General features: G+C 41.4%; 1 long non-coding RNA gene across 2 annotated transcripts; it reads left to right on the forward strand.

Moving 5' to 3' along the window:
• The first annotated feature begins 959 nt into the window (after positions 1-959).
• LOC135964924 (uncharacterized) lies at positions 960-23742 on the forward strand. 2 transcript variants are annotated; one of them, XR_010577665.1, is made up of 3 exons: positions 960-1394; positions 7436-7618; positions 23506-23742. It is a non-coding gene; the product is annotated as an uncharacterized lncRNA (long non-coding RNA). The 2 variants fall into 2 exon arrangements; XR_012417201.1 differs by having other exon boundaries at positions 7458-7618.
• Positions 23743-27037: the final 3295 nt, after the last annotated feature.

Below are 27037 nucleotides of genomic sequence, written 5' to 3' on the forward strand. Positions count from 1 at the left end.
AAAATCTATAAATATATAGGTGCTAAGTGAACGTGGATATATACAATCTCCAATGAAAAAAATAAAGTTCTCAAAGGACTGAAATAAGCAAAGCGTGCTCTTAGTTTCCTGTGTGTTCCATTCTGAACAGAAAACCCCAGACAACTTCTTTTATTACGAATTTTGCTGAATCTGTCTTGAATGGACATTTCTCTTCTGAATGAAGACTTCGACAACAGATGAGTCAGCATTTCATGTGACTAATTAAATGCCACTTAACAGACACTGGGGTTCAGAATAACAATGTCTCGCAATCAGCGCACTACTCCAAACTCAAAATCCATTTCGGAGAGCAAGTTGTACGGGCGTGAAACTCAGCAGGCAGAGAAACCATCAGCCGCCATTATCACCAGCACATCATCTGCTCCTAATTACACCATAATTAGATCAGGGATAATTACCTTGATTTCTATTATTATTGCTGAATCTTAGAATCGTAATGTTAGAAGGAAATTTCATGCTCATCAATTTTAACATCCTTATTCAGAGAAGGTAAGAGAGACCAGTGAGTTTAAGTGACCTGTCCAAGTTAAGATTGTGCAGATATTTATTAATATGATTTAAATTAATTAGATCCCTAAACAATGAATGTACTTAATTGAGAACCAATATTTTGACTGTAGACTATCCACATGCACCTGTGGATTGGCCTGTGCAGAAAGAACACCAGCCATTTTCTGTTTTTCTGGCATGCTCCCATCATGCACTGTCTGGTTCCTCAAATTGCTATTTATGCACTTATTTCTATTTTAATCCTGCCCACCTCCATTGCAGGGTAGGCTCAGCGAACAGCTGTGCCTCTATTGCATGGTTTATTCTCGGAGTCTCTGTGCAGTGCCTCAACCCTGATGGAAACTTAAGAATCCTGCATTCACTGAATAGTGAACTCTGTGATTGTGACATCAGCTCCGGGTCCGAGTCTACATTCCGGGGCAGTCTGGCTCTGTTAGCTCAGGGGATTGTGACACTCCCATTGGACAGTTGTGGTGGCCTCTCCCACATGGCCCAGGTCCACTACTCTGTCAAAGGTTGCACCGCCCAGACAAAAACAGGACACAGCAGTGTGTCAATGAGCTGTGCTTTCTGCTGCCTTCCACGTCATAAAAGGTGCCTGAGGTTGTTGAAACACAGTCCATGTCTCCTGGGAATGACAGGAATTTGAGGGATGCTGACTTTCAAGGAATACTGCATGACAGGCATCAAGATAAACCTGATGAAGAAAACACAGGCCAGAATCTGGGAATCAGGAGCAAAGTGACTCGGCTTTGGGGACAGGCACGTAATGAGGTCATGAGGTAGGAGACTCCCTGCAGAACCGGCGGCCCCTGCTCCCTGGGCTGCTCTGGTTCTTTCAGGTGAGAGAAAAGGATATAGGCAGGAAATGGCCCTTCCTAGAAGGACCACACTCTATTCCTGGGGTGCGTGGCATCATCCAGCGTTGGGTCTGAGATTCTAGTTAAGGCTTTACCTCAAAGACAGCCACATATTGCTTTCTCAGTTGGGGCCTCCCACGAGGCTGAGAACTACAATAATTTTTGCAAATATGTCAGTCACTGGGATGGTATTTTAACAGGCTGTTAGTGGAGGATAGGTAAACCAATGTCTAAATGAAAAGGGAAACTCTTGCTGCTATTTTTAAAGAGATGTTTCCTCAACAGACTGCCTGGCTTGCCCAAGAGGGCTAGCGTGGATCCACGCTCCTCAACCTGCTCCTCCTCAGTGAAAGTGTTGAGAGAAGCGTATTTTTTTTATGATTGGCCATATGGCTCTAATAAGTTCAGAATCAAGGATATATTTTTTGACTCATCTGTAAGAAGCATGAGAAATTTAAATAATACTTAGGTGTTTTAGGTTAAGACTCTCTGTCCATTTTGCATAAAAAAGGTTCACCTGAATATTTTATTATAGGTAAAATCTTTTTTTTCAGTAGCAAAATATTTAAGGGGGTGGGATAATATTATCATGGATTTCTTTTCTTTAATCTGAAAATCTAGTTTCACCCTTGCTACCGTGATACTTCAGTCCGTGCTGGATAGTTAGAAATGGCCAGTGCAGGAACATCTCGGGAGGCTTTTGGCTTGAGATCTCTCCAGTGAGTCAGTTTTCATGCTGATCATTTTCAACTTTCTCTTTCTCATCTAATTAGTTTTACTCAAACATTAATATCAATCCTAGCCACTTGGCAAACACAATTTGGTACAGTGTAGACTTCGATGATTGAAAATATATTAATTTTTCAAATGTTGAGCTCTCCTTGGTTATTAGGATTCAATTCATTAAGCTGGCGGCCACCTCGATAGGCTTTCTGAATGGACTAGCCCCAAGATACATGTGCGTCCTGAGGTAGGAGATAGGGAGACATTGGCGTAGTTACAGAAAAGGGGTCAGCTACCTTCAACAGATGCATCCAGACTTTGACCTTCTTTTTTTTTTTTTTTTTTTTTTTGAGACGGAGTCTCGCTCTGTCGCCCAGGCTGGAGTGCGGTGGCGCGATCTCAGCTCATTGCAAGCTCCGCCCCCGGGTTCCGGAGGAGCTGAGACTACAGGGGCCGCCACCGCGCCCGGCTAATTTTTTGTATTTTTAGTAGAGACGGGGTTTCACCGTGTTAGCCAGGATGGTCTCGATCTCCTGACCTCGTGATCCGCCCGCCTCAGCCTCCCAAAGTGCTGCGATTACAGGCGTGAGCCACCGCGCCCGGCCCAGATGCATCCAGACTTTCAACAGCAAGTTAACTCGCTCTGGGACATACCAAGAGCCTTTGAGAGGCTGCAAAAATAAAATCAGATACAGGAGCGCGGGGTGGGACAGGTGGGAATGGCTATGGCAGTCCCTTTACGGCTACAGTGCAGGGACGCAAACGCAGGAAGAGCCCCTGTGGCCCTCACTGGGAAGGACAGGCTCACTCACTACACCTGAGCACCGCAGACCGACAGCATCGCAGAAAGGAGGCTCTGCTGCCCTACTTGTGATACACGTCTTAAAGACACCCCAAGATAAGTGAATAAAGCTGTATCACGAGACACATCTGAGGAGAGAATAAAAAGGGAATATGCATTTTCCTTTTGTACACGGAATTTCCTTTTAATTAAAATCCTTGGTGATTTTAAAATATCAGATTCCTAGGAGGGCCGCCATGCGTGACTTGGCTCACGCTGCTGCCGTGGGTTCCTGGACACTGGAAGAACACCTTCAGGTGAAACGTCTGAGAGCACCGAAGGTTCCAATCCCAATAGTTTTTGTTTTGTGCAGCGCACGGCTCTGCCTTTAGTCCCTGTTCACATCTTAAAATGGATAATGACTGGCTTTCCCCTTCATTCATTTTATGGCAAAGATGTAATAAATTATTGAAATCGGGGGGACTGTGCCACTTAATTTGCACTCCTGGGGGCAGATGCCAGGCGCTGTAAATATACAAGCATTTTCTTACTGTATTCACATAAAGCTTTTGTCATTCTCTGTAAGTACACATCGGAGTAGACATTGCTGCTAATTCCGTATTGAAGTGGATAATGCCACCAATGACCAAGTAACCTCGGCAAAGCAGAGACAGCTGGAGAGGGAAGAGTCGTCTCTTCTTGGAAAGAATTTGCAAGGAAGACAGGTCCAAGAGGAAGATGAGGAAACAGCCTGCATTCCTGAGGGGTTTTGCTTTTTTTGTTTGTTTGAAATCATTGCTCGTTCTACAGGTTTCCCTGTTGGAATTGCCCTTCGGGTCTCTCAGGTCTGGATGGTTTTCTGAGGCTGATGAGCCTGCTAGGTGGTGGCAGCCTCACGCCCCTGGTGCAGGCAGCCGAGGAACTGGAATCTGACTCTGGGGCAGAGAGATGGGTTAGTGGGTGAACCCAGCATCTCTGCTCTCTGTTGGCCCTTGAAGCTTTTCTTCATCTCCTCATGGGGACCTCAACGAGGAAGGTGCACAAGGCAAGGATGGTGGTGGGGGACCCGAGTGTCATCCCCACTTCTGGATCCAGTGTTCAAACACCCACTTTGGTGACATCTCGGCATCTGTACAGTGCACGGTTGTGTGGTTAGAGCGGGAGTTGGAAGGAGAGGGGAGGGAACAGTTGTAGTTTCCAGTCCCATCTGCTTCTTGTCTCAGTGCCCAGAACCCGACCCTGGAACAGGACTGAGCAGGTGCCTGTGTGCGCAGAAGCCCTTGTGTGAGAGTCCTATGGTACCATGTTTGCCGCATGAATGTCTGAGACGCCTCACAGTGGCTTGGTTCAGCCTCTCCCTCCTCCTTCTGCTGGGGCACATCATCCCTCCTCACTGGAAGAAATTACGAGGATTGTGTAAACAGTTACAAGTAATCTACAAACAATGAACATGCTGGTTTGGCCCATTTATTTGTAAGAAATGGGGTTTTATGGCAATGAGTTACAGCTCTGAACTCCTGGCACAATCACAAATACCCTCAGTGCAAAACACCAAGCGTATGCCTCCCTTCTGTCCTAAAAAGGTAGTGTGTGCGACTCACTGACGGGGCTCCCATTTCATTTTTGAAAGATCTACTCACTGATAATACCAGTGAGATTTTTTTCACCAAGGTATATGACATACAAATAAACTATTGTTTCAAAAGCATCTAGCAGCTAATCGCTGATCATCCAAGTGTCAAAAAGCTAACTACTTCATTCCTGATTATTACCATACACTGCACAGAAACATCTCTCTATCCATTATCAATTTTATCCTCGACTCCTAATGAAACACAAATCTCTTTGATCAGCTTATCATATTGCGTAGGTACGATGGTGGTTGCTTCAGGGGAAATAATTTAATTCAAGTGCTTTGCAGTTTGCTGGGTGCCCTGGGGCATGGTATTCTTTGGGCCTCCTAAGGTTCTGATGCTGATGAAGTGATATAAGGTATAGAATAGTTTTTAAACGTGAATTGCTACAGGGACCACAATGCAGGGAGCTGAAGGGCTATTGCACTGGACACTTGAGCATTGGCTGCATTGAATGACAAATATTGCACAATATTTCTCTTCATCAAAATAGAAAATTGCAATGGAAAACCTTTAATGATGTCAACATTGGGGACTAGAAATACACATATGCCTCCCTATGAAAGCAGGGGTGGCGACTGAATAGAATTGTTTTGTTTTTAGAGAACTGTGGTTTTCTTTTTGTTTTTTCTTCTTTTTTAGTATTTTATTTAAACATCCAAGTAATAGTATTCTACTGTATTATTGCCTTGAAGAAGCAAATTGAGAAAAGTCAGAACGTTTACGTATTTTTATTTAAAAATGAAGGTTTTAGTCCGCACCTAACGCAAAAAAAAAATTAAAAATTGCATGTCAGCAATAAAATATCAGGTTCCTAGGAGGGCGGCCTATGTCGGCTCCACAGATTCTCACCTTTGCTGATTAGCTGCATGGAACCTCATTAATAGGTAGATTATGTATTTGCTCAACAAGTATTAACGGAGGTACTTGAATGAACTGACAGGGCCCAGTCTTACGCACTGGTCCTCAAAGGCTTGTTCATGTCTTGTTTTGGACATCAAAAGAGAAGGCCGTCCCAGGAAATCGGAGATGCCAAGCCTTTACATGTCCACCTCAGAGTCTAGACGTCAACTGCCTGCTAGAAATAGCGGCGTGAGGAATGTGAAGGGGAGAAGTTGTTTGAAGGAGCTCAGACTCCATGCCGTGTACTTTAAAGATGAGCTTTAGAAATTGCACATCAATAGTTACTGCAGAAGGAGCGGTAGGAACTGAGAACATCTCACACGGCTTAGTGCGACTGATAAACAGCGGTTGAAGCTTGTGTCCTGCACAGCAAACCTTCTTTGCTGATCTCTGATGGTCCAAAGCAGAGCACCACTGCTCAGCAGCCTCTGATGACAGTGAGGAAGGCAGAATGGCACTGTGACATCTGCGTCCAGCAGGCCAGGCTCCAGAGATTCACGACCTCAAGTGCAGATGCAAGTCCAGATGCTTGTAGGAAGCCTGCTCCCTGCTTCTGGGAAATCCCAAACTTAATTTTGCAGGCCTCCGAGATTTAGATAAGCGTTTGTTTATTTCAAGTAGTATCCTCAAGTCTGTACTCTCATCGGCACTACAAATATTTGACCAGACAATGATATGCCGTGTATAAGTTGTATGTAAACACTGTGGAACCCATATTTATTTTAGTTTATTTCTTCCATTTGTTAATATAGTGATGCAATAGGAAGATTCCTTCTTAAAAGGAAAAAAAATCTTTGAATTAATTTTTATAACTTTAAATTAAGTCTGCTTTAATAGAAATAATACCCTATTTAAAACCGTAAGTTATTCTTTATAAAAATATTCTTCTCTTCATTTTAAAGCAATTGATAATTACGTACAAGGAGATCTCATGTTAAACTTTTATTCCAAGAAATGAGCTGAAGGGTTATTTAATTTATTTTAGTTATTGGCTGTTACATAGTGTGTGCCTCTGTTTCTAAATCATGATTGCTGCCTACAGATAGAAATATTTATTATAAACTCAGCAATAAGCTGCACAATTTGACCCATTTTGATTTTATGTATCTATTGGAAATGAATGGGATATACTGCCTAATTTGGAGGACAGCATGCTGATTAAATGCTAGTAATAGGGACTAGGCAGGTACCAGGAATAATAATCTATGACAAATATAGAAGAAACAAGAATTTTAAAATCACTGAAGTAAGTTAGTCTTAGTCATATTTAAAAGGATACCACTGACATCAATTTCTAGTTTGTTGATCATGTCAAAGCAGTTTCCTCTGTCATTGTTGATCCTTTTAGAAAAATAAAGGGAAAAACTGATGTCAGGATATATTTTCAAGGGTAAATTATTTCCTTAATATTTTTGTCTCTTGGCCAGGCACAGTGGCTCACACGTATAATCCCAGCATTTTGGGAGGCAGAGGCAGGCAGATCACTTGAGGTCAGGAGTTCAAGAGCAGCCTGGTCAACATGGTGAAACCCTGTCTCTACTAAAAATATAAAAATTAGCTGGGCGTGGTGGCGGGTGCCTGTAATCCCAGCTACTCGGGAGGCTGAGGCAGGAGAATAGCATGAAGCTGGGAGGTAGAGGTTGCAGTGAGTGGAGACAATGCCATCGCACTGCAGCCTGGGCAACAAGAGTGAAACTCTGTCTCAAAAAATATATGTGTGTGTGTATGTTTGTGTATATTATATATATATGTATGTATATATATGTGTGTATATATACACACACACATACCTATATGTCTTTCACTTTTTAACCCACATTAATTTAAGCATCCACATTTTAATGTCAGACTGAAAATTGAATGCTTTTAGTTTTTTTCACTTCCTCTAACCCCTACATAAAGAAAAATATCTGCTTTTTGTAATACCTTCATATGTTCATGGTAAAATAATTACTTAGTTCCAATCATCTTTGTACACAAAGATATACACAATATGTTGACAAGGTAAATTCCTTCTTCATCTAGAGGACTGCACAGTGTATCTGAGAGAGGATTTTCAGGAGGCCAGAAAATTAAGCTGGAGGGATTATTAGTGTGTTGAGAGATTGTTACCTGTTTCGAGTCAGAACATTGCCACTTCTTTTTCCCCACCTTGGAGACTTCAGGTAAGTTGCTAAATTTCAGGTAAATTGCTAAAATTGTGCTCCATAAGACTTTTCCTACCAGGAAACTGGTAGATTTAATTAAACAGGGATCCATAGGGAGATTCTATTCTCGCTGGTTTGTGTTTTGAATCTGATGTCCAGTATTAGAAAACATATTTCTACACTTTTAGGAAGCTGATCTAAACATGTTTGGGGAATCGTATTTATCCGTTGTTTAAAAGGGTTTCCAGTCAGCTAAGTGTTAAAATCAGGACAGTGAGAAGCGACAGTGCTGAGGAGTACCCCAGGGGTTGAATTTTGGATCCTGGCTGGCACTGTGTGTTGGAAATCAGGAATGAAATGTCACTTGGACATTTTATATACTTCATCATATAGAGTTTTATATTATGCAACCTAGTGCATAGAGATGGAGGTAGTCAAAGCAACATATTTTTGTAAGTATTTCCATTTCTGTGTTGAAACAGAGCGTTATGAGTTTTGGTAGTGGTGGTATTAGGCTGAGAGTGTGCCAGCAGAAGGTATGCTAGTCAAGTCTCTTTGGTTGCATATAACTCAAACCAGATCACATCAGGGTTAGGAAAGGCATGGGTTAAGAGAGGCACTGACTATGGGTACAATCGGATGCCAACAGGAATGATGGGTTGATGACTCAGATTTTGACTTCTAGGTTGGATTTTCTGTAAAACTACATTGGTTCATAGCCACCAACATCTCTGGGCTCCTAAAAGGACTTTTTTTTTTTTTTTTTTTTTTTTTTTTTGATGGAATCTCACTCTGTCACCCAGGCCGGATCTCTGTTCACTACAGCCTCCACATCCTGGGTTCAATCAATTCTCCTGCCTCTCAGACTCCTGAGTAGCTGGGACTACAAGCATGCACCATGACACCTGGCTAATTAAAATTTTTTTTTTTTTTAATTTTTAGTAAAGAAGGGGTTTTGCCATGTTGGCCATGCTGGCCTCGAACTCCTGACCTCAAGTGATCCACCCGCCTTGGCCTCCCAAAGTGCTGGGATTATAGGCGTGAGCTACCCATGCCTGGCCAGGACTTCTGAGTTTCAATTTGGAAATTTCAGAAAATCACAGGGCAACTTCTCATTGGGACATGGCACTGGGGCCCCTGCAGTGGACAGCTACCTTGGGGAGAGGGGTTGTTACTGCTCTGTTGTGTGAAGTGCTTACCTTTCCTCCAATTACTACAGCCAGACAGGGGCATGGCAGAGGGTGAGGTGGAGGGTTGACTAGTCCAGTCCAGGGTGCCGGATACCCTTGTGAGAAGGGGAGCCGCTCCCTCTATTTCTCTCTGCAGCATATCAGAATGTCACTCATCTCCCACCACCCTTGCCCAGGATTCACCATGCTGCTTTCTTGCTCCTGGCCTTGCTTGAGTGTTCTCTGGCCTCAATATGCTCAGTGCGCAGGGTTAACCCCCATCTTCCAGGTCTTGGCCATGCAGTCACAAGAGGCATGGAGAACCTACCATGAGCAAGACACTTTTTCTACCCGTTTCTGTGCAATACCTCATTTTGGTTTTACAATATTCCTTCTGGGTAGGATGCACAGTTTATTTACATTTTATAGATAAAATTACTGAGGTGCCAAAAGGTTGAGGGGTTTTCCCAAAGCTACCACCTCGTGCATTTTGGAGACAGGCCTGAAACATCGTTGGGGGGGTTCAGAGCCCCCCTCCTTCTCTTCAGCATCACTATGCACCACGGTTGGGCCAGCCCTGGTCTTTAGTCTCCCAGAAGGTCTCTATTTGCATTAAATGCTAAAAGCAGTCATAGAAGATCCTCCTTCTGCTGGTTTCTTTTCTGCTTGGACTCTGGCATAGTAAAAAATTCACACACAACTCATTTCGAAAAACCAAATGAAACAAAATGAAAGTCCTCTTAGTCATAGCATCAAAACTTAAAGTTAGAGAAGCTAGAAATTCACCCTGACTTTATACAGGAGGTAATAGCCACTGGGAAAACTGGGTAACTCCCCCTCCACCCACACAGATGGTTTCTGGTGGAGCCAGGACAGCGCTCCTGCCTCAGGACCTCAGGATGAGGATGAAGTCCTGGGCTCTGTTGGAACACAGCATAGAATAATTCCCACAGCTGGGTGGGCCTGGGGGGCAGGAGGGAGATGTGTGCTGAGGGCCACCTGCCAGATTTAGAGACACAGCCCGGATGGATTGAGAAGTGTTGTTCTAAGGATCCGGCATAGATAAATGGACCCTCCTTGGAAAGATGAGTGGCCCCGGGGTTGTCCCCAAATCTCAGGACCAGCCCAAGCCTGTGACTCCTTGCACAAGGGCACCTGCTGTCACTGCCCGAGGAGCTCAGGACTTTCTCCTCCAAACACCTCCTCCTGGAACACAGGGCCCCTCTTCTTCTTCGTATTGGGACCCGCCTGGCTGTACACTAGGAATGTCCCCTGGACAGCAATTTGAAGGCCCTATGCTCGCTCACTGCACTAAGGATTCTTGGGCGATGGGCGACGTGATCAACACACAGCCCCCGCCCGCTGTGCGGAACTGCACTGAGTAAGCTTCTCCCTGGGCAGAGCCCCTGCCTGTCCTTGCTGCCCCCGTCCTGTTCTCATCCCTCTATCCTCCAACCCTCCCCAAGGCCCTTTCTCCCCCTACTTCAAGGCTGGAGCCCTTTTCTGAGCACTTTGCTCATTGCAAAACAAAACAAAATAAAACAAAACAAAGCCCATCTTGGTTTGGGCCTCAAATGTTCTCCTAATTGCTCTCTGATTTTCCATTTGAACTCAGCCTATTTTCATTTTACTCAGGCTATTTCTGCAATAAATTGTCACTGTGTTTTTGGAAAGTGATAGATTTTGAACCCTTTGGCCTGTATTCTTTAATGCATCCTCTTTTAGATTGTGGAGTTTCATCTGAGCTTCCCAACCTTAACTCCTCACTCCCCGCCTCTTCCATAGGGAAGTTAGAAGGATTCGGAGAAGTGGGTTCCTATCAGACAGTCTGGCGTCTCCACTGTGGACACGCCACTTAACATCACCTGACCTCTGGATGGATCAAGTCAGTCAACTTCGCCGGCTCTAAAACCCCTTTAATTCAAAAACTTGGAGCCTGTATTTTCTTTTCCTTAGATGCCTGTGATTTATTTTTAAAATAAGGATTCTAATTTTCCATCCAAGACCCTTGCATCCTTCAGCACACTCAGTCTGGGGTTCACTTTCCAGACCGGGTCTCCAGGTGATGTCTGCTTCTCCAGTCATGTTAGTCTGAAACGGCGACTGATTCCTGTGCACGCTTCAGCTCCCCAGGCCAGAATGCTGTCACTCTGGGGAGGAATTATGGTTTCACTTTTTGCTTCATTCCTGCTGTAGAGAACAGGCACCCAGCAAAGCCCAGAGTAAACCGACACTGTTTCACGCGCAGAAAATGGAAGTCGTTATTCATGATTACTTTTGTCCTGTGTTTCTTATGTCCCCCTGTTTTATTAATGCCTCCCAATTTTCCCTTTTAAATACTCTGGGTGATGGTTCAAGGCAAGATGACTGCTGGGTTATTCGTCACACCTGAAGCAAGAAAAAGTTACATGCAGGCAAAGGAGCTGGATGCAGGATCTCATCTAAAGGACAGTATCACTTAGCTATGCATGGGCAAGAAAGAACGGAATGTTTCTGAATAAAGGAAACATTAGTCCTAGATTTCAACCAAGAGAAGGAATGCTGAGAGCTCTTGACAGCGAGAGCTTCGTCAGGGGTGACATGCCTTTGATTTAGAATGGCTAGCACACACCCACATGCACACATGATCTTCTGCCTTAGTTTCAGGATGTGGAAACTTCTTAACAGGAATTGTGGCTACAGCTGCATTTATACATATTTACGGGGCACTTACCACATATAGCAAAATATCCTGAAGAGTAAATTACAATCCTTTCCCATTTTGAAGGCACTTACGAAATTCTGTCTGTATTTACACTTTCATTAGGGTTAGTGAACAGCAATGTGTTGCTGATAATTCTAATGTTGCTCCTGGAAATGTTGTGTTATTTTAAGAGATTCATATCCTCCATGTGGGGTTGGAAACATCTGTTCAGAGAAGAACATATCAGTTAAGATTGTTTTGCTCCTCCTAGTTTGAGTCCAGATGGTTACATCTATGCAGTGTGTACTACAAGTTTCAATTATCTACTGTAATTTAATTTATTTTATTTTGTATGGCTAATGAAACTAATATTGAAAATAACTCCTAATATATTTCTAACGTGCTAAAAGCGAAAAGTCCTTAAGTGTGTGTTTATGTGTGTGTGTGTGTCTGTTATAAGATTACTGGATGCTAAGAATGCCGTTTTCAGGCCAGGCGTGGTGGCTCACTCCTGTAATCCCAGCACTTTGGGAGGCCTAGGTAAGAGGATCACTTCAGGTCAGGAGTTCAACACCAGCCCACCCAACATGGTGACACCTCATCTCTACTAAAAATACAAAAATTAGTGGGGTGTGGTGGTGCCCTCCTGTGATCCCAGGTACTCAGGAGGCTGAGATAGGAGAATCGCTTGAACCTGGGAGGAGGAAGTCACCAGCCTGGATGATAGAGACACTGTCTCTAAAATAAATAAATAAAAATTTTTAATTTATTTAAATTAAAATCTAATGCTATAAGATTACTGTTAAAACATGTGTATAAAGCATATTACTAAATAAAAGATTAAACATGCCCTCCGAGTGGACTTTCTAAATCAAAACAAATTAACTTCATCAGAAATAATAGCTTCAAGAAAGAAAATCATTTAAAATAGTGATGAATTGTTATTTAATTCAACAAAATAATACGTAGTCCATCATAGAAACATATAATAAAGACAATTTTCTCATTGATCACTATTTTGAGAAAAGTGACAAAGCTCTTCAAATGAATAAAAAGTATGTGAATTTTCAGGTAATTTTGCTGGAGAAAGGATGTTTCAGGATGCTTTAGAACATTGATCTCCAAATGTTTGTCCCTGTTCTATCCGTTGTTTTGCAAAATGCAAACTCTCAGTCGTTTTTAACGGACATACAAATTTTTTCTGCATATGCTGAAATAGTTGCAAATGATGCAAATTTCAGGATACTATGGACAGATAATAATGAAACTATGAACTTGTTCTACGAAATGTAGTCAGTGGAATGTCAATAATGAAGTGATTTGATGCTGACCACCACCTATAAAAAGAAATGCACAAACAAGCTCTTCAATTACAGGAAATTGGACATCATTCCCTTTTCTCTTTGAACTTGCATTCCAATTTTATTTCTGCATAGGTTTTATCTTAAAGTAATCTTTACTCAAAATGTTCTTATTGATTGTTTCATAATTCCTTCTGTGAAGGAAATACAAAAATTGAAAATAAAATATTTTAATTTTGCCCATGCAGCTCTAAGTGTTACATTTTTCTATATTGAATTATCATTATAATTACTATTTGTACAAGGCTGATCCCAATAACACACATATACAATTTTATATTTAGCAAATAAAAATATGCAGTTTGTTTTGAAATTCCTATCCTAAGATAGAGGAAATTTTTTTACTAGTTTACGTAATTATTATATAATTAACAGAATGCGGTAAGTATATCATCAGACCTATTATTGGTAACTTTTCAAAATTTAGGCTTTGATAAAGTTTGAAGTTTTATAGGATATTGCTGACGTATTCGAAACTTTTTATGAATTAGATAAAAATATCAATTATCTGCTATTTTAAAAATGTAGTCTACCAGCTGACAAGTTGATTAGGTTCTCTTTGAAACCAGATAATCAGAATTACAGAGAGGCTGTGTTATCCACATCAGAGTCTCGAGAATGTCTGTATTATGGGTTGATCACTTATGGTTTGCTCATTTGCCTTCATGGAGCTTTATCTCGAGTTCCTCTGTGATATTATAAAGCTTGCAGAGACGGCCACATCTTCCTTCTTTTTCCAACCTCTATCTTTCTCCTCATCGGCCTCTTCTTTTTCTTGTTATGTTTTAGCTCCACTTGATATTTTTCTAAAATGCTTCCGCTATTGAGCATTTAATAAAGTGTCACATGTCTCAAGCATATGGTAGGTTAAGCAGCTCATAAAAGAGAATTACACTTGAAAAAAAATCTTTATAGAAAAACATACATTAGCGTTCTTGTTGATAAGTTCCAGGAGTGATGCTACAATATATCATAATCACTTTTAAAATATTATATTCAGTTTATTATTTAATGTGAAAATCAATTTGTTGGCTTAGACCAAAGCAGAGATTCTTGTTATATTCACAGCATGGAACTATTTTAATGACTGTTAGAAGCCCTCCCGTGGGAAGCAACCATTTAGCTAAATTCTATGGCATCATCCACAAAAACCATTCTATCCAGATATAATTTTTCTATCAACCAGAGACTTCAATCAGACTTCACATCAAAGTGACCCAGCTAGTCTTCAAATGCCTTGTGTTAGTATCGTGGTGTGTTCCCACATCTGCACTACTATAGGTCTGGCCAGGGGTGGCAAGCCCATCCTCCCAAAGTGAGGATGATTTGAAAGATTCGGTTTGGCTGTGAGGGGATTGAAAAAGGCTTTTCATCTCTCCTTTTTCTTTTTTTTTTCATTGAGTCTACCATCCATATCCCTCCAACCATAACCACTTGGGAAGTATGTTTTTCTCTTATTTTGCCAGGTCTTTATTCTTGAATTGCATATTAACTGAAATAAATATGTCTTAGGTCCTCATTTTTGTTGCTTTTCTTATTTAAAGAGATCTGTACTTTAATAATTTTGCCTTTATTTTAAAAAATAGAGTTTAACACAATATAATCTATTTGGGGGAACTCTAATGCATTTTTAAATAGCCATAAAACAGTAAAGTAAAACGATAGAGTGAAGTAACTCCATTTTCTCCACGTATTTTTTCAAAGTGAACCAGTACCTAGTCATAAATGTTACTTTGCACTGTGAATTGATTCCATTTTGTAGGGCCAGAAACATGCATTTTTTCGAAGCCCCTTTAAGTTGACAAACTAATAAAAGCATAGGCCAGGCACGTGGCTCATGCCTGTAATCCCAGCACTTTGGGAGCCCAAGGCAGGCAGATCCCCTGAGGTCAGGAGTTCGAGACCAGCCTGGCCAACATGGTGAAATCCGATCTCTACTGAAAATATAAAAAATTGGCCAGGCGGCCAGGCGCGGTGGCTCAAGCCTGTAATCCCAGCACTTTGGGAGGCCGAGACGGGTGGATCACGAGGTCAGGAGATCGAGACCATGCTGGCTAACACGGTGAAACCCCGTCTCTACTAAAAAATACAAAAAAACTAGCCGGGCGAGGTGGCGGGCGCCTGTAGTCTCAGCTACTCAGGAGGCTGAGGCAGGAGAATGACGTGAACCCGGGAGGCAGAGCTTGCAGTGAGCTGAGATCCGGCCACTACACTCCAGCCTGGGCGACAGAGCGAGACTCCATCTCAAAAAAAAAAAAAAAAAAAAAAAAAAATTGGCCAGGCATTGTGATGCATGCCTTTAGTTCAAGCTACTTGGGAGGCTGAGGCAAGAGAATGTTTTGAACCTGGGAGGCAGAGGTTGCAGTGAGCCGAGATCATGCCACTGTACTCCAGCCTGGGCTACAAAGCAAGACTTCATCATAACCAAAAAAAAAAAAAAGCATAAAATAAATTATAAAGTGAAATTTTATTTAGAAAGAAAAAAATAAAACAGACATTGCAATCTTTATAAAAGTATACAGATATGACAATATTATACATTTCAGCAAATTAACATAATTTTGTAAAAATTAGCTGCCTTACCTAACTGAAGTATTTTAAAAAATTGTTAGAATTCTAATTGAGCAGCTTCTCAGGGGCAAAAGTTTATTGTATCTTTATTTAATAAAATGGATAGTAAAATTTAATTTTTCTGAAGAATATTTGATGGAATATTTTAAAATTAATAGTTTCAAAAAAGTCTTTTAGTTTTACAAGTTGTCATTGGTAATGGCATATAAACTTAAGGCTGTTGTTCAGTTTGTGAAACCTTCTGGCAAAACACTTATACTATAAGAAAAATATCAGTTATCTGTTATAAAATACATAATTTATAAGATTACAAGGACTTTCAAGATTTTAAAAAAGTTTTCGTTTACTTATGATTAATTGAATTGATTGATGAGACTCATTAACCCATTTATCAAAAACATCCCATTTCTGGTGGCCTCATATGTTTCATGCTATCTTAGTGCCAGTAATTTATATAAATTCAGCAAGATTTTGAATCTTTTCACAATGTGTGTCTATGATCCCCTCCTCTTTCTTCTTCTTATTATCAAATAATTCTACAGCCTTTTCATGGCTTCTGCTTGAAATTTGTTTCTCAGCTGCAATAAATGACTGCCTTTGGTTTGATCTGAAAAAATGGGTTTTACATTTTAGTCTCGTTGTCAAAGTATTTTATTCTCAACACATACCTTTTTATTTTGTTTTATATTCCATTAATATTGTGCCTGTATTTCTCTCATGTTCTATTTAATAAATGCACTTAAAATAGTTGAAACATGACCATCCTATGTGTGTAAATAAGGAGCTCATAATTTCCCATTTCACTGAAACTTTCCAAAACATCCTTCAAATTAGATTAAATGGTACATTCAGGCTTTATATATCTTTCAAATAAACGTATTCCCTCTTATTTGTGTTTGTCTTTCTCTTTTAAGTCTTCAAATGTATATTGTATATCTGGGAGTCCTTACAACACCGTGAAACCCAATTTCTTTTTTTTTTTTTTTTTTTTTTTTTGAGACGGAGTCTCACGCTGTTGCCCAGGCTGGAGTGCAGTGGCGCGATCTCGGCTCACTGCAAGCTCCGCCTCCCGGGTTCACGCCATTCTCCTGCCTCAGCCTCCTGAGTAGCTGGGACTACAGGCGCCCGCCACCGCGCCCGGCTAATTTTTTTTTGTATTTTTAGTAGAGACGGGGTTTCACTGTGGTCTCGATCTCCTGACCTTGTGATCCGCCCGCCTCGGCCTCCCAAAGTGCTGGGATTACAGGCTTGAGCCACCGCGCCCGGCCGAAACCCAATTTCTAAGGCTTGAATACTGTAGTGAGCAGGCCATTTTATGATACTTAGTCTGAAGAAAAATTCAACTGTTCACGGGCGTTTTTAAATCTAGGAGATAATCCCGAAATGAAAACACAAACTTGCAAAATTTTGAAGAGTTGGACACCTTCAGATGCTATTAAAGGAGTTACTTTCTAGACAAGATTGAGAAGCTGACCTAGGCATACCATAGCCTGCTACACCTGGCATCCTGATGTCAGGCATTTGACATGGGTGTGGAGGGGCATACTTCCGAGGCATTCCTCTGGTATTGCTTGGGTGAGCAATTGCTTATTAGATTTGACAAAGAGCCATGCAGTTATATCCCAGTAAAACTCAAACTGAGAGTACCTGTAATTCATTCTTCCTCGAGCTGGATCCAAAATCGCCTTAAACTTTATAGCTTCACAGTAAAAGTGCTTTGTTACATTGTGTCCCCAGTTAAAACCTGGAGGCCGACAAAGTCATACGGTTTAGGAACTATGGCCTCAAAACTCATAAACAAGCTGTGACGAGGCCCAAATCATCACTTCTTTTATTCTCAAGGATCTTAGGGTTTCAGATTAATGATATCACTGCCAGAACAAAATGCCAGACTAGGGGGATGCTTAAACAATAGAAATTTACTTTTTTATAGTTCTATAGCCTGGGAAATCCAAGGTCAAGATGCCTGATAATTAGGGTTCTGGGGAGGGCTCTCTTCCTGGCTCGGAAATGGCTGCTTTCTTGCTGTGTTCTCATGTGGTGGAGAAAGAGAGAGTGAGCTCTCTGGGGTCTCACAGGGACACTAATTCTGCTGGATCAGGGCTCCACCTTATGCCTTAATTTAACCTTAGTTACTTCCTTATTCCAAGTAGTTACATAAGGGATTAGGGCTTTGATATATGAATTTTTGTGTGGGCAGGGAACGCTGTTTAATCCATACCCCCATGTATATCATAAATGTTGGTAATAGAACACTCTAAAAGCCAAATCAGAGATATTCCAGTTTATAAAAATTTGATTAAAATTTCTTTCCTTGGCCAGGCACAGTGGCTCGTGACTGTAATCCCAGTGTTTTGCAAAGGTTAGGTGGAAGAATTGCTAGAGCCTAGGAGTTTGAGGCCAACGTGGACAACATAGCAGGATCCTGTCTGTACAAAAAGTTTTTTTAAAAAGTAGCTGAGTATGGTGGCACACGTGTAGTTCTAGCTACCTGGGAAGATTACTTGAACCCAGGAATTTGAGGCTGCAGTAAACTGTAATCCTGCCACTGTATTCCAGCCTGGGCAACAGACCAAAATCCTGTCTCTAAAAAAAAAATAAATAAATAAAAAATAGAATTCTTACCTTAGTTAGAAAAAAAAAAGGACCCTCTTACATACAAAACACACTCAACTCACTCTCTTTCCAAATCTCATTGGTGTTGTTACCGAAGTTCAACTGCTTAGGTTCAGCCTCTCTTGATCTGAAGAACTATGAGCTAAAAGAACAACACAACACTAATGTATAATGGTGTGAGGGGCACAAAATAACCACCATGGCACATTTCCATTTACAACACAGGCATATGGCAGCTACTGCTCCATAGCAATTCTGAAATTTCCCAGGACACATACTGGTGCTTCCTTAAGCGATTCTCAAGCTGTGTGAGTAATTCCACATGTCTTCTGACTCTGCCTTCTTGGATCTTGTGAGTCATCTTTTTTTTTTTTTTTTTTCCTCCGTGAAATGTGGCCAGTGCTTCAAGCTAAGTAGTTTCCTCAGCTACTTCTTGCTTATAGAAATTTATGGGTCTTAAGAAGCCATTTCTTTTTGAACTGACTCTTTCCTTTTCAGTCTAAGCTAGTGGTTCATCTGCTGCTACACTTGTCTTGAAAAATTGTGTGGGTCTCCCATGAATCTTATTGTAGTGTATTCCAACATACCAAAGCCATACCCAGAAAGGTCTTTAAGATAACCCATTTTGACCTTGGGATCCTCTCTAAACAACTGAGGAACCATAGTCTTTATGCTTCTTAAAAGTTTTATTGTTTGAATGAGTGATTTTCTGAGACTTCAACTTAGATTTTTCTGAGGCTTTAAAAAGAATTTGAAAACCACACCTGGCTTCAACTTTTTGCCATGTGTTTCTGATAGAACTCTGGGTTTTCTCTTTGCCTGGGGATCATTTATTATTTTTAGTATTATTTATCATCAGGGGAGGCTGATAATTTTCAAAATTAAGGAGTCCTTGTTTCTTTCTTTTGTATCTGTTCTTCCTTTAGTTGATCTCTGTCTTCTCCCAAGAAGCAGCCCAATAGCATTTTGGAAACTCTACCTGGAAATTTTAGCCAATCACCAGGTGTATCAGGTGTATTTTCTATTTTCACATTACTGCAAGTGCAACTATTGGTAAACTTTCCACCACTATGTAACAAGGATCCAGTTTTCTTCCATTTTCAACAACATTTTCTTCACTTTACATTAAGCCTTCCCCTGTAGTCTTCTCATAGCAACCAGCAGATATTTATTTTCAGTGTTTTCAAGTCTTCCCTGGTTGTCACTTATACCTTCCTCAATATTTTTCCAACTCCTCACTGCTTATGCATCTACTTGTGCTACCAAAATCTGCAATAGTTATCTTTTGCTGTATTAAAAAAATCACCTCAAGATGGAGAGGTTTAAAGTTTTAATGCATTTATTATCCTCTCAGTTTCTAAGAATCAGGAGTTTAAGATCAAGGTAATTGGAGTCTCTCAAGACATTGCAGTTCAGGAGGCCACTGGGGGCTTCAGGACCTGAAGACTCCTCCCATGGTGGCCAGTGTGTGGTGGTTGTTGGCAAGAGGCCCAGTTTCTTCCCACACTGGATTGCCCTTATGGCTTAGCCATGGTCTTCCCCAGACTGTGTTATCCAAGAGAGAACAACGTGGAAGTGACAGCATTGCTGTGGCCTCACTTCAAAAGCCACTTTCACCTCTGTCAGACTCTATTCACTGGAAGCAGGTCACTCAGTCTGGCCCACTTTCAGAGGAAAGGAAAATTAGACTTGGAAAGGACAAGTGTCAAATAATCTGTATGTGTATTTCCAAACCACCGCACCGTAGCTACACGGTCTGTGGAACTGGCAGGTCTCTAGGGAGGACGAGATTCAAAAATGATTTGAGCAGGCACCTGCCACCAGCGCTCTGTGATTCTCATGGGTTTACCAAACCCCATGGAATGTCTTTATCCTCATGATCATTTCCCTCCTGATGATAAAATGGCTGCAAAATTCCCAGGAATTGCATTTGTATCTCGTGCTATCCAGAGGAAGAGAAAGAACTTTCTCCTAGAAGTCCCAATGACACTGGAGAAATAGAATCTGGGCAGGAGACAGAATGATGCTAAGTCATTTCTGGTCAGGGAACATATACCATGCCTTGAGTAACAAATACCTGAACTGTTTACTGTCATCTTTAGGGGGTTCTTACAAGGTGAAAACATATTTCGTCTTAATGTAAAAATGCAGACAAACTGACTCTAACGTCCTATTTCATAAGGTTGCACTGTGTCCGTGTGCTAATAGTTGATTGTAAGGATGAAGATTTTTGTCTGTTTGGCCCACTGTGCTGCAGCAGAGCCAAGAACAAAACCTGACACACAAGAAAAAGAGGTGTTGAAATATTCAATAAAGGAAAAGGTAACCATAGGATAATAACCTTTGCATGAACACAGAAGCAGCGTCTCTGGTACAAATAAGTTTTTGATTATTGGCGACTATCAGCCTGTTGATCACTATGAGTCAGGGCACATTCAGCATTGGTCCCTCTGGTCCTGCTGTTCTCGTGGACACTATTTACGGTTCTTCCAGCTCCAGGCTTCCTCCCTCCCTCCCCTGAAAAGCCCTCTGTGCACCTTATCTTTCTGGAGCAACTAATACAGACACTTGCTTCTCTGCAATAGGAGGAAGTGACTGCATGTGTTAGGATCCTTTGCCAATTGCCAGGAATTTCTAATTCTGCCCGCTTCATTCATCAGTAAGAAATATGAAAAGTAGCAGCACCTTCTCAGCGTTTTCTGAACATTGATAACAAATTAGCCTGTTGATGAGGTCACGTTGGTCCACTTGTATTTGGTACATGAGTATTTTTTAAGAAAAATAAGTAAGTAACAGAAATATATTGCCTGAGAGTACCTCTGTGATTCAGAAATATCTGGCGTTTCTGGAGGAAACATGAAATCATGTTTCTTTCCCATTTGTTGAGCTTTCTAAGGAGGAAGGAAATGAGAAAATTTGGAAAGTTCAGAAAATATTAAAATAAAAATCATCCAATTGTTCCAATGCGTGAAGGAAACGGAACTAAACTAAAATTTTCACCTTTTGATTGTCACTCTGAAACACTAATTAGGAGGGAAGTGAAACCAATCCTAGTGTTGGGAGATGACAGGTCAAATTCCACTTATAAAGGAAAAAAACCTAGCATATCAATCCCTGAGCGTCTCCTTCAAAAAAGACAGAAGTTTCTATACTAGTCTATGGATCAAGTTCAAGTCATTTCTTTTCAGTGTTGGAATTCTGATCAACCAATCTGTTCCCAGTTTCTCTGAGGTCTCTCTCCTTGGTTCGTGAACAGTGTCCCTTCCTCATGCCTCTTGCCATCATCTTTCCTCCATGAGTGTCTGTGTCTTAAGCTATTCTTACAAGGACACCAGTCATACTGGATTGGGGTCCATCCTAATGACCTTATCTTACCTTAATTACCTGTAAAGACCCTACCTCCAAATATAGTCACACACTGAGGCGTTAAGGATGAGAACCTTTAACACGCGGATTTGGGGGAACATGGTTAATTCAGTCCATAACACCAAAAATTCTTTTAAATCAGAGTTCTTTGAAAGTGAAAGATAATCTTTTGTCTGAGTCCCCTACACCACCTCTCTAAGCAGGTATGGAATTTTGTGTATCCCACATGGACCAGAGGGGACTGGGCACACCGTAAAGACATCCTTTACTCATGAAGAAGGGCAGCAGCCGGAAGAGGCTGTGGGGAACATTACAGCCCCGGGGAGCTAGGTCACTTTGTATGAAATAGTTCCCATTTTCTCCATCTTCAGAGACATGGAACATTTTTTGTTCCTTTTTTTTTTTTTCCTTTTAGATGTTGAGGTTCTAAAATTTTAAATGTCCTTAGCTTAGCCAGTAGAAAAAAAAAAGTTATTTCTTTTTTTTTTTTTTTTTCTGAGATGGAGTCTTGCTTTGACACCCAGGCTGGAGTGCAGTGGCGCAGTCTCGGCTCACCACAACCTCTGCTTAATGGGTTCAAGAGATCCTCATGTCTCTGCCTCTCGAGTAGCTGGGATTACAGGTACCTGCCACCACAGTTGGCTAATTTTTGTGTTTACAGTAGAGACCGGGTTTCACCATATTGGCCAAGCTGGTCTTGAACACCTGACCTCAGGTGGTCTGTCTGCCTCGGCCTCCCAAAGCACTGAGATTACAGGCGTGAGCCACCATGCCTGGCACAAAAGTTCCTTTTTAGATCAAGGAAGATAATGAATGACTTGTCGTTAACATTGTATTTTTTGCATTAAAAGCAAAAACAAAAACTGCTACTACGGATAGAAAACATTCTAATCCCCTTTCCACCCTCACAAAGTATTCAGATGAGGGAAGCAGGCAGGGTATGGGACATCTAAGTTAGAGTAGATTCTGGCTTTGATGAGACTTTTACGTATTACAATGTCTCTGAGCTTCTGGAAACTTAGGCTAAGGACCTGATTATCTAAGACCTCATGTTCTAAATAGCAGATAAAACAGCCAAGTCTCCATTTTGCCTGGTCACTTGTTTCTCTTCTGTTTCTTCTTAGGAAATGCAAAATGGTGGTGTTCTAACAAATTGGAAGCATTTTAGAAAGCATATGTACTCTTAATTCATTAACTAGCAAGATGGAAATAAATGCATGCAGCGTCTGTCTTCTAATAAAACTCCATGACAGAGAGGAGGGAGCAGGTCCGCAATGCATGGGGAAGTGCCTCCTCCTGAGCGGCCAGAGTGTCTGATGCTGCCTGAATGTCTGGTGGTCACACATGATTGGCTCAGGAAAGTCCCAGAATATTTTAGTGTATTTAAGGTTTTGATTGGCAAGTAAATTTTTAATAACGTTATTTTCTTAAGTGCAGCAAATCATCTTTTGTTTTTTAAAGCATGCCCTTTTAGAAAATAACAATTCACTTAAAACTGAACTCACGGCCGGGCACCGTGGCTCACACCTGTAATCCCAGCACTTTGGGAAACCAAGGCAGGTGGATTACCTGAGGTCGGGAGTTCGAGACCAGCCTGGTGAAAGTGCAAAATTCCATCTCAAAAAACAAAACCAAAACCAAAAACAAGAACAAAACCAAACAAACAAAAAAACTGAACTCACATGAGAGATTTGAAAGTAGATATTTCCACTCAGAGGAAGACTATTTCTCTCTCTGATATTTGCATCTTTTTATTTAGGGTGACTTTATAGTATCCAAATAAACTGGCTCAAAATAAGATGAAAGTTTAAATCTAAGCTTCCTTTCTGCAGATCTGTATACTACATCATTTTAGGCTGCTTCTCACTTTTTGTGTTTTAAGAAACAAATTGGGGTGTAGTGTCTTACTAAGCTATTTGGACTTGTTCTTACAAACACTTATGTAAGAGTTCACCAGACAGAGAATTTATAGGGAGCACTGCCAGCCTCCAACATTGCAATGTAGAAAACCAGAGTTACAAGTGAAACTGGTCCTTGCCTTTTGTTTTCATTCTTCTGTTTAATTAGGGGAGGCATAGTTGTGGATAATTTATATTCAGTATCATGCACCCTATTAATTATCTTTTTATTCCCAACAAGGCCTTCAGACAGCACTCCCACACTGGGTTTATGAGAGTAACCCCCACCTTCCCAGGAAGTTGGAAGCATTGCCCCAGCCTTTCCAGAAGCTCTGCCATTAGCTTGGATCATGAAAATTGGCTCGGCCAGGAGAATACATTATAAGGCCCCAAACTGCGCCAAATCTTAAGGCCTCAGAGCATAAAGATAAACTGACTTACAATTATTTTCATTAAAATGTCATTTTAGGTATATGAATGAACAAGGTCCTGGTAAATATTTACTATCTGTTCTGCACTATAAAAAGTAGGGAAAGAAAGACTCACCTACTTTCAAATTGTATTCAGTATCTGGGAAGATACTTTTAAAAGGTAATCTTTAAAAGATCTTACCTATAGAGGATGCTTTGTGCTCTGAGCCCCCTGAGAATAAAGGCTGGGTTTGTCTTGTTGACAGCTGGAACCCAGCCTGTGAGATACCACCTGGCACACAGTAAGCGTCTGATAGGTAACTGCTGGGTGGAGGTTGTTGACGGAATCCTAATAAAAAGACTATTACGGCCGGGCGCGGTGGCTCAAGCCTGTAATCCCAGCACTTTGGGAGGCCGAGGCGGGTGGATCACGAGGTCAGGAGATCGAGACCATCCTGGCTAACATGGTGAAACCCCGTCTCTACTAAAAATACAAAAAACTAGCCGGGCGTGGTGGCGGGCGCCTGTAGTCCCAGCTACTCGGAGGCTGAGGCAGGAGAATGGCGTGAACCTGGGAGGCGGAGCTTGCAGTGAGCCGAGATCGCGCCACTGCACTCCAGCCTGGGTGACACAGCGTGAGACTCCGTCTAAAAAAAAAAAAAAAAAAAAAAACTATTACTTTTTATTTTTTTGAGATGGAATCTCGCTCTTTCGCCCAGGCTGGAGTGTAGTGGTGTGATCTGGGCTCACTGCCACCTCCACCTCCTGGGTTCAAGCAGTTCTCCTGCCTCAGCCTCCCTAGTATCTGGGATTACAGGTGCCCGCCACCATGCCCGGCTAGTTTTTGCATTTTTAGTAGAAATGGGGTTTCGCCATGTTGGCCAGGCTACTCTCAAACTCCTGACCTCAGGTGATCCACCTGCCTGAGCCTCCCAAAGTGCTGGGATTACAGGTGTGAGCCACCGTACCCGGCCCAAGAGACTATTACTCTTTACAGTTCTGATCTGTACGTCTTTCTAGCTGAGAGTGGTATGATTGTCGGCAACTTTTGGAGCAAGGATCCGGAGAAGATGTGAAATTCTGTATGAGATATTTGTTGTTTTGCAGATTAACCTAACACAGAATGATATGGAAGTATGTTTTATTTAAAAATCAAATGGTAGGTATCTAGGTAATGGGGAATTCTCAAAGTAACCAAAGATTCCTTTAGCATTCTGCTGATGATTTGTGACCTGAGCCTCTGCTTCCTTTCCCTTTAAGTATGGCAGACTAAACAGACACAAATAGAGTAATTTGTTGGTTCCATGGAAAGAATTAAAGTCACATATTCCAAGCAAAAAAAATCTTTATCATTATGCTCACCACTAAGTTCTGTTATTTCCCCTCAAATTATACTCTGAGTGTGTCTTTTTGGTGGAGTGCGCAACTGTCATCCCTAGATCATTGCAACACTTTCCCAGATGAATGGCCTAACATTGACTCTCCATATTCTTTTTCATTCTATGCACTACAGTCAGACTAATCTTCCTTAGAAATTACTTTCATCTGTCTCCTTGCTCAAACATTTCCAAAAGCTCAGTGCACTGCACTGCATCAGCCTCTGTGTCCTCCAGGATTTGATCCTGCTATTCTGAAGAACAAACTCCTCCCACCATCCAAGTGCCCCACAGGCCAGTCTGATTTATTCTTAGACTCTCCTGACCTTGGCCCAAGGGGACCTTACTTGCAATACACTGTCCTATCTTCTCTTCTCATCCAGAGCAATATGGTCAGCTTAGGCAATTTGGTCCAGAAGGTCTCCCTGAATCCTGACACCCCAGCTGTCAGTGTTACTTCTCTTTGAGTCCTTAATCCTTCAAGTTCACAGTCATAAAACCTGGATTCATTTTTACCCTCTAATTGTTTCATGAATGTGGGCCTTGGGACCTATGTAAATGGTGAACTCTTAGAAGGCTAAGACCGTGATATTTTGTCTCTTCGATAACACTGATAAAGATAGCAACAAAAGAAACACTATGACAAAAAAGGAGGTACTTTTAAAACTCTTGGTTTGATACTTAGAAATTATATATTTAACCAATCTTTGACTAATATTCTCAGTAACCTAAAATAGTCTACATTCAACAACGGGGAAACCAGAAAACCCGAACACAAATGCATCAATTTTACAGCCTTGTTTAGCGTTTTTGTAGGCACAGAAATCATATGACATTACGTGGATTGGATTTCAGGGGAAGAGATCTGTCACCGGCACACCGGGGAACACGTTTTGTCTCATTCCATGATCTATCAAAGAGCTGTTCGAAATCCTAGCGCTAGCACACTGCTGGTGGCCATCCACTGCAAGGGAGGAGAAATGTTCTTTCTTCTTTTATTTTTACATGCCAAGATCTAATTACGAGAACATTAGCCATTTCACTCTATAGAAATCCATAGATCGTCTTATTTTATTCTCTAATCACAAGTAACATTTCCCATGGTATTAACAGAGTCAAATTAACTATGATTGCATTCTCACAGCCTGGGAGCTGCACTCCGCTCTGGACATCTTTGACAGTGCTGGATAAGAGTTGCTTATTCATTCTGCCTTCATCTACTGTCTGCTATTTTGTAAAGTTTCACCGAAAGATTTGAACGTGGCTTTGGAAATGAACCACTTCCATGCTCAAGCTTGAAAGCTTTTAATACGTGAGTACGAAGTGAGAACAGAGAGCCTAAGAGAGGTCTGAGGATGAGGAAGAATGGGCGGTGTCTTCTGTGACCAAGTTTCCTTAGCGGGGCATTTGTTCCTGGGGGCAGAATTTAGGCACCAGATCAGACTTCTCTACAGAATCTGCTGAGCTGGCTGAGCTGATCCTGAGTAAAGTAAATGATGAATCCGTTGATGAGAATCAGCAAATCTAGTCCTACCACTTCATTCATACTAATTCTTGGCTGAGCTGGGAGGACTTTGTGTGGTAGGGAAATCCATTACCATGGTCCTAATCTTCACATCCTGGATGCGCATGGTGCATCTGGCTGCCTTGCCTGGAACGTGTGCTCACGGGCTGTTCCACATCCCTGGAAAGTTAAGGGGGCTTTGCCTAGAGCCTTGTGCCATCTGGATGTTTACCTCTGACTTGCTTCTGTTTAATGAAACTCATGACATGTGAAGTAGTGACTGCCAGTTGATGCCAAACAGCAATTTGGGCCTCGTTACTGACAATGTTTGTAAAAGCACAAAATGAACCATTGTGGAAAATTAAGGAAAATGGTACTTATTATGTAATAATAAGAAACTTACACAATATTTTTATGTGGCGGAGATACTTTGGAGGGATTTGTATGAGTTAAAATCACATTTTTCCCTTGAACAGTCTTAAT

The sequence above is a fragment of the Macaca fascicularis genome, chromosome 9 (assembly GCF_037993035.2).
Source record: "Macaca fascicularis isolate 582-1 chromosome 9, T2T-MFA8v1.1".
NCBI lineage: Eukaryota > Metazoa > Chordata > Mammalia > Primates > Cercopithecidae > Macaca > Macaca fascicularis.